Source organism: Felis catus, chromosome C2 (assembly GCF_018350175.1).
Source record: "Felis catus isolate Fca126 chromosome C2, F.catus_Fca126_mat1.0, whole genome shotgun sequence".
Lineage (NCBI taxonomy): Eukaryota > Metazoa > Chordata > Mammalia > Carnivora > Felidae > Felis > Felis catus.
In genome coordinates, this window is record NC_058376.1 from 1,545,284 (window position 1) to 1,557,695 (window position 12,412).

Here is a 12,412-nt window from a genome sequence, read left to right on the forward strand (position 1 = left end):
CTAACTCCATTTTCTTTTTCCTGATGCTCTGGCATTTAGGCACCTTATAGACGCAGGGAGAGACTGCCCCTCCCAGGGCTAGCCAATTCTTTTTTTTTTTTTTAATGTTTTTATTTATTTTTGAGAGACAGAGAAACAGAGTATGAGCATGGGAGGGGCAGAGAGAGAGGGAGACACAGAATCAGAAGCAGGCTCCAGGCTCTGAGCTTTCAGCACAGAGCCCGCTGCGGGCTCAAACTTACGAACCGAACCGTGGGATCATGACCTGAGCCAAAGTCAGATGCTCAACCGACTGAGCCCCCCAGGCGTCCCCAGGGTGAGCCATCTCTTAAAGACAGCAAAGGGGTCAGCCAGGAGTGTACCTTCTTATGCAAACAACCTCCTCACTTCTCTATGCAACTCTCGCATCAAGCCAGTGTTGCCTTTGTTCTAAAGCATTCCAGGGCCCGGGACCAGGCAACTAGAAACCAAATACAGCCCAAAGCCTGCCGTGATCATTCAAACGGCCAATCTGCAACTGCTCCCCCTGCCCCCTCTTGCCCTTCCTGTGGAAACCCTAAGAAAGGCTCTGGCCTAGTCCTTCCCCTCACCCTGGACCAAGCCTGGCTCACTGTGTGGTCCGTGTGGCACGGCCCCTCCTCTAGGGAAATGGAAGTCATAAAGTCTTCTTTCGGTGGCACTGGCCTCCCCGCGATGTCATCAAGTAGAGCCCCGGGGGGACAGTGGGACAGCAGTACCATTCTCGAGACCGGCCTGGTCTACTTAGTGTTACGTAGACTTAGGTAGACTGGTCTCCCAAGTCTACTTAGTGTTGCCTCTTAACCAAAGGGCAGGTAACAGTCTATGAAACAAAAAACAAGCCGTCATATTGTGCAATCCTAGCTGACATCTGCCCTGCATTCACATAAAACACGGGGTAAAAATGGCAGTCACGTATATTTTGCCACCATCTCACGAACTGATCGTTTTTTCCTCATCGCAGGACACAACCCAGTGCACGGTCGATCTTCCGAACATAAAAAATGCCATATTTTCTGCTTCCTTCAAAGTCAGAGAAGCTGAGGGACCACGGGCGTGGCAAGGCACACGGTGCCCCGACGTGGCGGGTGGGTGCCGCGGACCCAGAACGAGCCCTCCCGGGGCGTCCGTGCTTCGGAGCCACACACACGACGCTACGGGGGCCCAAGTAAGGTCCTAACGCAGAAGTCATCTGTTTCTTTCTTCTTCCCAATTCTTCCTTCTACCTTTAGGATTATTTAATAGCAGCACAAAAGGAGAATGCCTGCATTCGTGAGCTTCAAGAGATTCACAGCAGAATGGCAGCGATTTCGTGCACCAGACGAGGTTTCTGTAATGATTAAACTGATAGTTTATGCTTTAAAGAAGTACTTTGAAGACCTCTTCTCCAACTTTGACGGTGCATCCGTTTCCGACTCCAGCTGCCACATCTTTGCAAGTTAACAGCCTACTGGAATTCCAGGACAGCGTCATAAACAGCCGTGCGCCATTCAGCACCTGACGTTCCTGCTGCCCCATTAATTTCACTTTTATCAGCGTCCTCAGAGGAAAGACTCCAAAACTTAATGTTCTTAGAATATTAATTTATGAAAAGACTCTTAAAAGTTATTTCCTCTTTTAAGAAGGAAAAAAGGAGTTTATTCCATTAGAATTCTAAACTCTGCACAACGAGTCAGTTATTACGCAGAATCAATACGTGAGAAACTGAAGCACGACTTATCAGGACAGTGCCTCAAAACTATGTGTTAATAAGAAAAACAGCAAATATGCATGCATTCACTCACTGAACTAATGGTGAGCACCTACTGGGGAAGGGCCCGGAGCCGGACACGGTCAGAGGACAAACGGACCGCAGCAGCTGCCCCCCGGAGCCTCTGTTCCGCCAAGGGCAGGGAAGACCACCGACGGGGAGCACCATAAACAATGGAACGAACGGCCTTGTACGTTGGAGGAGGCGGCCATCGGCCCAGAAGGGGACAGGGGCAGGAGGGCGGCGGCCGTGCTCCCCAGGCCTGAGGGAGGCTGCAGGGCAGCAAACACGAGGAACGGGCAGGCGGCGCCGGGGAAGAGTGTTCTGAGAATGAGGGACGAGACTCTGCGGCAGCACCTGGCGTGGCCCGGGAACAGCCAGGAGGCCGGACCGGCAGAGGTGGAGGCCGGACCGACAGAGGTGGAGATCGGGAGGCCAAGAGGGCAGCTCGAGGGGCCTCTGGGCCAGTGCACGGACCTGGCAGTCCCTCTGCCCAGGATTACCCTAGTCCTGGCCTCTGGCCTCTGGTGAAGACCAGGTATGGGGTGAGGGTTGATGCAGGGAGACCAGTCAGGAGACTGGTACAGACAGACCCAATGGCTCAGAGCACGTGACGGTAGAGAGGAGAAATAACCAACGTGGACACGTGCTAAGGAACGGCAGACGGGCTCTCCCGGTGGCCTAGAGGCAGAGCAGAAATGAGGGGACGGCCATGGCTTGTGGCCCGAGAGCCTGGAGAGATGGGCAGACTGTGGGTGGGGTCAGGAACCAGGGGTCCGGTTTGCTGTCTGTGGTCAGAGACGTCTGCAGATCCCCAGGATCCGAGGCTGACAGAGGTGCGAGGGGGTGGGACCCCAAGTCACGAGAACGGACAGAGCCCAGGATAGACTGGGACTGAGCCAGGAAGGGCACCGCTGCTGGCAGGTCATGGGATGGGAAGGATGGGCAGGGAGCTTGCAAGGGATCAGCCCCTACGGCAGAGTGTGGACTATGTTCACCAAGAGAATGTCAGCTGACAGTCACCACACGTGTGCCAGCGTGCTCACACTTCACCAAATCTCAGTAAAGGAGACTGAAATGACTGCACAAGGGCAGCTGGACACGGCCACCCTTTGTTTTACAACCATCAGAGATGTCACTCAAGTCTTTGTGAGCAGAGCTGTGCAGTGTACAACCCACACAGCTGTACAGCGTGGCCACGATTATAGCACCACGGTAACCAGCACGGAGCCCAAGCCTTCTCTGGTTGAAGGCCCACTTGACCTCCGGCTAGCCAGAGAACCTTGGGCAAGTTCTCACCGTCGTGGCTCCTCAGATTCCTCGCGTACACCCCAGGAGGCGGGATGGCCCATGCGCAGTCTCGCGCTCACCGGGGGGGCCAAGGGAAGGCAGGGTGCATGCAGGGCATGGTGCCCAGCTGGGCTCTGGCCGCTGTCACATCACGGGCGCCACCACGTTATGAAGAGGAGCCCGCCAGCTACAGGGGCTCGAGTGGCGCATCCAAGGTCACAAGCTGAGTGAGCGGCAGAATGTTGTTCAGAATCCAGGACACTTCGACCTTGGGACCCAAGCTCTTCGCTCGTTTACAGAGTTGCCCGGTTAAAGCAAAAACAAGATCGCTCAAATTTCTTTTTTTATATGTTATAATTCCTTATGGTTTTAGGTCAAAATAATACATACGCATTTCTTTAAATGAACGTCTCCGCTTCCTAAATTACAATGGGTTTAAACAGACAGAGATAAGTATAGTTTCAGTCTATTTGCAAAATTCCCCCACTCGATTAAAATCATAAATTCAATTAAGCTTTTGCCATTTTCTTTTAAGGTAACTCTACCAAGGAATTTTACATTAAAATCAAAACCTACATTTCTCAAATAAGTATAGCAGGTATTGGATTTGACAGGAAAAAAAAAAATAAGGAAAAAAAGGCACTTGAATTGAAGGCCCTATAATTAGCTCCAAAAGCCTAAAGGAACCTAAAGCTAAGGATAGTAGCCTAAAGATGCCTCAGGTGGCCCACGGATGGTGGCCCAGGTGGTCTGCAGATGGCCGAGGGGCCCTGGAGACGTCCCAGGTGGCCCACAGATGGCTCAGGTGATCTGCACATGGCCAAGGGGGGCCCAGAGATGGCTCAGGTGATCTGTAGATGGCCCCAGATGGCCTGCAGATAGTGGCCCAGGTCATCTGCAGATGGCCGAGAGGGCCCGCAGATGGCCCAGGTGAGCCCCTGAATGAGTGCTGGCAATAGGGGACAACTCAAAGCCAGTAGGCCTGGGGCTACCGGGGAGAGCTCTAACTTCTTGCTACACACCGAAGAAAGGTTTGGAAGAAATATGGTGATCAAGTGTGAACATAAATTTGAAACGAAACTGGGGTATGTATTTGACAGTCATGGTTTAAGCAGGGATTTCTTTAAAGATGAGGTTTGGAAGCATTCTTTAAAAACAATGCATATTATTACTGATTATTAAAAAAACAAATAAAGCACAAAACTTTTGAAATATAAAGTAGAACTGGTTGGTCTTTCAAAGAAGACAAAGTGATTTTGCTCAATCTAGAATAGAGACCTCTGGCTAACTTCATCTATTTATAAATGATTCAGGGCTTTTTCCAGCTGGATGTGTATAAAGGAAGGAAGCCACATAAACATAGGTATGTACAAGGAACGTACAATATAGACAAAAATTTCTGATCTGATTGAAAACTCAAACAAGACTAAGTGGAGAAGAAAACAGTGGAAAAGGGATTAGAAACATGACAGCCCGGACTCACAGAGTGCAGAGCCAAAGGCACACACTGTGTGGATCCAAAAACCAGAACATATAAACCAGGAAGATATTCCACGTCATGATGGAAGAAAACATCCCAGAAATAAAGATCTGAATCAGCCACTGGACAGACACCCATGTGCGTAGAAAAGGCGATAGAAACCAAGAAAACTCACATATTTCTCATCAGTATTACTGAAATTCACAAATAAAGAATTCTAAGGGAATCAAGACCAACAGAATCCAATTCCTGAGGAGATAAAGTCACGTCTGAGGATAGCGATGGAGTGTCACCAAATTCTCGGAAAAGGACGGTGTGACCTCTGAGCTGAGTTTCAGCCAAGCTGTTGTTCAACTGTCGGGGGGCAGGGGCTGGAGTCTTACCCGGAGGTGTCATCAGCACCTCCACCACCAAATCCGGGGTCCTGGTGCAGGCAGCCACAGTCCTCATGTCCCATCTGTACAAGCCATGTGCACGAGGCACCTGGGGACTCACTCCTGCCCCCCGTCTGCCAGAGGCCTGCGGCGGGCAGGAAGGGGGCCCATCACCCTGAGCCTGGAGAGCTGGGTGCCACCCTGAGCCAACACTAAGAGGGGTTCTGTGGCAGCACCACCTGCCCCCCCTCCCTGTGCCCAGGGGCAACTCTATGCACTGAAGCCTCCTGTCAGTCTAAAATTCTAGAATTCTGTGCCTCATAGACAGAATGTGAGCCAAGACTTTTAGCCCCCTGGATTACACCATAGACATTAGCAGTGGCCCAGCCAGGCCTGCCCCCCAGGATCCCGTCCCCACCACTGCTCAGCCACAGAAGAGAAGGCAGCCGCAGAAGGGCAGGACACCAGAGTGGGAGTATGGCTCCATTCGGCCAGGAAAGGACACGCAGAAGCCAGACAAGGGTTCACAGGAGATTTTAAAATGAAAATATTTATATTACTCCTTCACTTCATGATGGCAACTCTTCACTAAAGATCGAGAACACACACACACACACACACACACACACACACACACACTTTGGCTAACTTAATCTTATTAAAATTGGCAATTTGTTAGCACTATTAAAAACAAGACAGCAGTCTCCAAAATGGAGTCACTTCTGCTAAGCCCCACGTCACCAAACTGAGACTTCACCTGATTCTGGCTCTGACCTCTCCCAGAAATGGGATCTCAGAGTCCGTGAGGAGTCACCCGGTCAGCACGAGCGAGGTCATCGGTGGCAGATCCCCACGGTCCCCTGGAGGAGAGTGACCTCGCCCAACTAAGATGTTTTGCCCGGGGCAGCCTCCTCGCCCTGCTCCCTTCTGCACAGGATGGTCTGTCGTGCGTGCAGTGAGCTGGAGCTTTCTGTCTGCTGCACCGCCTGCTGCCTGGCTCGGGATCCCTGGAGAAAGCCCACCAGACCTCCAAAATTCACTCAGCTGGGTTTTGTTTAACACCACACATTCGAACTTGATGGTACAGGCTTTTTCTTTTTTTGTATCCTATCTTAACTATTACCTATTCACAACACTTAATAAAACAGTAGAATCACAAAATTATGTTACGCGTAAATTACGTAACAATTTTTTAAATACTGGAACAGATTATGAAATTTTACCTTCCAGTTCCACAACACAGCTAAGCCCCCTCCATAGACTCAATTATTTAAATGCACAAATTATTTGAGACAATTTAATTTGCACATCGTATCAGTCCCTGAACTAAATCACTTAGAAGTGTTTCACAGCACTGCTTCACGGGTCCTTCAAGATGGTAAAAGAAAGCCAGTGAACAGAAACTTTCCTGAAGGAAGGCGGTATCTGGGCTCACAGAGGAAACGCGCAGAGACCGCACTGGGGGTTTTCCTTTAGAAGCTGCTACTCGCCGTCCTGGACGACCCTACAGCACCACCTACTGTCCACACTGCCCGCTCGAGAGGCCCAGCGAGTGCTCTTGGCGGCCTATCACGGTCACTCTGTGGCCATGAAGGATGAAGAGTCCGAGCGGGCAGGAGGGAAGCCCTGGGAGGAAGGCGGGCTCCGCGTCTTGACGACAGCGGTGGCGGGCTAAGGACACGCTTGTCGGAACGTGGCAAAGCCCACTTGTCCCCGTGGCCACCGCTGCCACCCCTCCACGCGGAGGAGGAGCCTGGGCAGGGAGGCCCAGGAAGGTGCCCCAGGACGCAGAGCTCCTACGAGGACGGCCACGCCCCTCACGCTCTCCCCACGGCCCAGACAGCACGAGGAGTGGGAAGAGGAACAATTGCACGGAAAAGGCACGGTCCGATTAGAAATAAACTGCCGTGGCCGGGCCTTCCACAACGAGTCCGGCGCACTAAGGGAGGAGCCGTTAGCATGCTCCTTGGCGCACAGGACAGCGATGGCCCCGCGTGCTGCGTCTCGCCACCTGGTCCGAACACCGACCGGCCCGGGAATCCAGAGACCTACGGCCAGCGCCGCCTCAGTTAGAAAGGCGAAGCCTGTGGGCGACGCATTTTCATCAAAAACCTAAGTTGGGTAACTTGCCTGTGAAAGCATAGCTTGCAGAAAAGCTGAAATACAACACAGGTCTGGCCTCCCCTCCACCCCTCCACGCCCCCCAGGCTCCGCCCCTCCCTCCCCTGTCCCGCCCCCTCCCCTCCACACTGGGGCAGACTCCCGCCCTCCACTCCGCCGCCCGGCCCCCTCCACACTCCCTCCCACATGGCACACCCACACCCACCCGCCCCTGCTCAGCAGCCCCCCTGCCCCGTGCCCACCTCCCCAGGAAGACACCACCGTACTTTTCAAGACTCGGTCCCACCACACCCCTCGAAGCTCACCCTGCCCGGACAATAAGCCACCTCCCTCCTGCCCCCACTTCTGTCACAATGTCAGTGGACACCACTGCCCCACCAGTGACAGCCCCTCTCCCAGGCCTCCTGGAGCTGCTAGGCAGGAGTGAGTGCAAGACCCCCGAGCCCCTCTAGGCGCCTCAAAGGGGAACGGCCCTCTGTCCTCCCAGGCGAGGGTGCCCCGAGGCCACGCGTGTGCTCCAGCCCCAGGGCCCCAGCACCAGGAGGACAGCCGTGGCGCCCCGGCTTTCTGCACACGCTGCTCTGGGGGCAACCCGTCACCGGCCGGGATCTCCTCGCCCTCCCTGCTGCCCGCTGCACGGGGTGGCGGCTGTCCCCCAGGGTGCTGGCGTTCCTAGGGGTCCTGTCCTGGGGAAAGCCTTCACGGAAAACAGAAGGAACCGAGTGGAGAGCACCAGACTTCCCTGCCTCTACACGCAAAACCTCGCTGCTTTCTTTCACACGTCACAGGTAAGTGTGGGGATCCAGAATTTCACAGTCGGCCCTGCCCCGGGCACAAAACAGCAAGAGAATTACCAACCAACTCTAGCTACTTCGGGGATCTATGATTCTCCATCCAACAACGTACAGGCACTTGAACTATCTTTTCAAGTCATTCTTTTACGGTTAATTGGGTATTTTTTTGTCCCTTTGTAAACTTACAGCCACAACACAGAAAAACCGGGAATACCACCGCTTTTTAGACATTTTTCAAACTTGACACTGTTTAAACCAAGTTGCACTCAGATCTGTCCATGTTTTGAATGGAAAGCAAGCCCACATCACTACTCCCCGCTGCGCGCTGTCTACGAGCTGCCCCGGCCCGCGGCCACCCGCGGGCCTGCCGCTGCCCCAAGGGGTCTGGAGAAGGGAAGCCAGGGGAGGGCCGTGCCCCACCGCAGTGTGGTGACCTCTCCTGGGTCCTCACTCAAATGCCACCCCCTGGGAGAGACCGTCACCCCTCCCTCTGCTGCTGTCTCCCACCAGGAAAGGGGGCCGTTCTCTGCTCCCACCAGGTGCCATCGGGCCTGTCCCAAGGGCCCGGGCAGAGCCCGCCCGCAGGTGCCAGCGCATGTTTGCTGGATCGACGAAAGAGTGCGACCGGGATGCAGCACAGATCTTTCTGTAACGTCGCCACAGGCTCCCCAAACTAGAATTCCCAGCCTAACCACCTCCGGAGCTCTGTGACTCCCTGGTGCAAACACTGATGCTGCTTATTCGCACCATTTGACGTCACCGTCCCCAAATCTGCTGCGTCTGTGGCTCTGACCGGGCCGTCCCGCGCCTTGCCCGGGCTGCGGAAGAGAGGGGCGCCCCGTGACGCAGAACAGCAGGAGACTGGGAGGCCTGTTCGCATGTGGGAGCAAGAGCAGGAGGCCAGAGAGCTCCCGAGAGTCCGGGGGCCCTGCCGCCACAGGGGAGAGGAGAGGCGTGTGCGCCTCCCGCTCCCCCAACCTGCTGCCGGGTGAGCCGGTCTTACCGCCCCTGCCCGGCACCCGCTGTACCCGGGGCAGCCACGGGAGGAAGAGTGGCGAGGCTGCCTCGTGTGGCCCGCCGTGTGCGGGCGCAGGACCCTCGTGCCCCTCCTGCTCATACCTAGTTCCCCCGTGGCTGCCGGCCTCGGAAGCCCAAGCACCTCGGAGGGGAGCGCTCCGCTTCACCCCGTATCACCCAGGACCCCCGAGGAGCGTGAGGGGAAGGCAGCGCAGGGGGCACGTCACCCGAGGCCCTCAGATCACGCCCCCACGGCCACCTGCACGTCACCTGTGCCTTCACCCGATCCAGAGGCTCGCACCCCGCCCCGCGTGCCATTTTTCCTCCAGTCTAACAAAACGTGAGTGTAGACGGCGGTCCCTCAGCTCCAGAAAGGCCCTCTGGTGTCCACCACCACCTCGCGGCTTCGCTGGGGGCCGGGTGTCGTGAGCTTCTGCCTCCCCCAGTCCTCCGCCTCCTCGGCAGCCATGCTTCCCGGTCGGTCCCGGTTGGCCTTCTGCCCTTAAGTCACAGTTGTCACGGGTCACCTGCACTTCCTCCGCCTCTTAACGGTGCTAAGGTCCCCGTACCCGGGCGCGCCGTCAGCACGGCTCCACGTGAGCTGGAGCTGTGGGCAGAGCAGGGACCGAGGACACGTGTCCCCGCCGTCGGGCCGGGACGCTCCACTCTGAAGACCCCGTCACGGCACAGTCGTCCTGAGGCCCCACGGGGCCAGCAGAAGTGCAGCGCGGACAAGGAGCCCCAGACAGGACCCCGCGTGGCAGCCTCGGCCCTCACAGCAGGTGCACGACCGCTTCTGTGAAGGTCAGGCGGCGAGTTCCGCGGGGCCTGAGGCCGCGCACAGTCCCTGCTGCGCGTTCTGCTTTTGCCCCCTTGTCCCCAAATCCCTTGAAGATGCAAAAGCCGTTCTTCGCTTCAGACTCCGGAGGGAGGACCCACCTAGCCGCCCGCGGGGAGGTCTCTGCCAGGCCTCAGGGGTGCGCGGCCGTCGCCCAGGAGGCCGGGGCGCGGCTCTTTGGCACGTAACCTTCACCCAGGCGGGCCCCAAGAACAAAGATGCCAAGGTGCCCCTCACCTTCACGCGCCCATCCCAGCCCCTAGTAGACTCCGCGGGTTCGCCGAGCGAGCAAGTGAGCACCTTTCACGGGCCTGTTAGCTATTTCCTTAGATTCCGTCTTTTGTGAAAATGTCGTGCAAGTGTCGTGTCCCTGATGCCACCGCACCCTCTCGTCCTTCCTGACTTGCGGGAATCTTCGCGTATCGTAGACTGGAAACTCAGCCAGGCCTCGGTACCTGCCTGTCAGGTCCACACTCCTGGTGGCCCACACCCCCGTCAGGTACACATCTCTGTCAGCCACACACTCCTGGTGGTACACACGCCTGTCAGGTACACGCCCCCGTCAGGTACACACTCCTGGGGGTACACACCCATCGGGTGATTCCTCGTGCAGCGACAGAAAGCTAATCCCTAGCGCCGCAGCTCTCGACCTTCGAGGCAGAGTCGGGGCCCACACCTCTGGGCGTATGCGGCATCCCTAGACACTGTCCAGTCGTCCTGGGAGGTGAGTCGGGGCCGTGGGGGTCACACGTGCACGGCCTCTAAGGCCCTCGGCCCCACGGGCAGGCATCAGGTGAGGCGGGGAGGTGACCAGGACGCCCACGGTTGCTGTTGGTTCGGGATGCCGCGGGTGCCTCTTCATCGTCTGCTTCCTCGGGGCGCACACGGAAGCCCCTTCGCTTCCACCCCCGGCCCGTGATCTGGCCGACTCTGCCTTCGAGGCTGGAAGGCAAGGGTCTTCGACGGCACGTCCTCTCACTGAGCCTTCCGCACCCGGGAACCGACACCAGCGCTGAGGCGCGTTCGCCCCTCTGACCGTGAGCGTGGCGCACGGGCTCAGTGAGAACCGGCCCCCTCTCACCTGGCGGAGCTGGCCAAGACGGCCGTGCCCTACACCCGCGGGGTCCCCTCGGGAAACACGCCTCGCTCCCCACAGACCTTTCAGGAAGCTGGAGGGTCCGCTCCGGCTGTGGGACCACCACGTCCCCGGGGAAGCGGGTCCAGCAGGACGCGGCCTTCCTTACAAGCCATCGAGGCTATAAGGCCTCCGCTCGGGACACAGGGCTTCACCCCCACCCCCCGGCTTCCGAGATCCTGAACCGAGGGGTGGGGGGGGGGGAGCGGCTGCAGGCTCCGCAGGGCAGAGGCTGCCGGAAGGGCATCCCACTTCCCACGGAGCTCCGGGCGGGATGCATTCATGGACTTGGGTGCTGCCCTAGATCCGGGACCTCACAGCAGAGCCACAAACACGTTAACACCTCCTGGCAAAGTGATGCCAGCGACTTGGCCAGACACACAGACACCTTCTCGGCGACGATAACCGATGCCAGAAAAAACACACGAATCGCTTCTCATTCTCAGGCCAATTTTATTTCAGAAACTCTCGGGAACGCCTACAAGAGACAGTGTCATCTGTGCTCAACAGGTTACTTCAACCCTTAAACCGCTTTAAAGGGGAAAACCGTCAAGCTTTTGCCACAACATACAGGGATTCAGAACTCGGTGCCGTTGCAACTTGCAACTTGAACCCGACAGCCCGCGTTAGTATGACGAGCAGGCCTGGATCACTCTCACGCCGCTCGCTGTCCCGGAGCCCACCGCTGCCTCTGCCGTGAGCCGGAGAGGCCACGCACGACAGCCGGGCGGTGCCTGTGTCAACCTGGAGGACAGCCCTGCCACGGCGCCACGCGCTCAGGACGCCGTGCTCCCTCCCACCGCCACTGGCTCTGCTCACCCAAGGCCCCCAGAGAACTCCGTCCCCGCCGGGTGTCGCGGGGGGCAGCGGCTGCTCATCGCGGTGCCGGGGTGTTTCTGGAGCTCTGTGCACAGGGGGCCCTGCGTGGGACACCCAGGACCGTCCCAGAAACACACAGTGGGGAGGCCGCTCACGATCCACCAGCCCAGAGCCTCACCTCGTTTTATATGTGAGCATGAAGCATTTCTCTGTGTTAACACACGCCCAACGGTCCCGAAGCGTAACTACCATGTGAAGACAGGGAAGGCCGTGCCCAGCTTCTCTCAGAACCCACAGGCCGTAGCCACTTCCGAGACTGACGGAAGCCAGCCCTCGCGGCTACCTGCTCGTACGGGCACGCACCGCGTGGTTCTGCCAAGAACATCAGTGCCTGAGAACTGAGTACTGAGTACCGCGTATGTCTCGACTCAAGACGCCTTTATTATGCATTCTCAATTTCTCTTTTACTAAATTTGGGCATTCTACTGCTTTTTAAAATTATGCGGTGATAATTATATAAAGCAGTACCTGCTGTGAATTTCACTGAGAATAAAAAGGAGGAGTTCGTGAACACTTGTTAGGGAAAAAACCTTTGGGGCTGTGTGTGTGGCCATGAAAAACACAGGGGAACTTCCAAGTTCGAACAGGAGTCCACGCTTCCCCAGCCCCTCTCCCAAGGCGCGCCACTGGGGAGGGGCCGCAGGGCCTCCTCTGGGTGACCCCCGAGCCACCCCAGCCTAGACACCGTCACGCGTTAAGACACAAGAAACAGCTTC

General features: G+C 56.7%; 1 protein-coding gene across 5 annotated transcripts in view; it reads right to left on the reverse strand.

Moving 5' to 3' along the window:
- Nucleotides 1-12,412, reverse strand: part of ADARB1 (adenosine deaminase RNA specific B1) — a 133,816-nt gene that overhangs the window by 66,846 nt on the left and 54,558 nt on the right. The window lies entirely within an intron of this gene.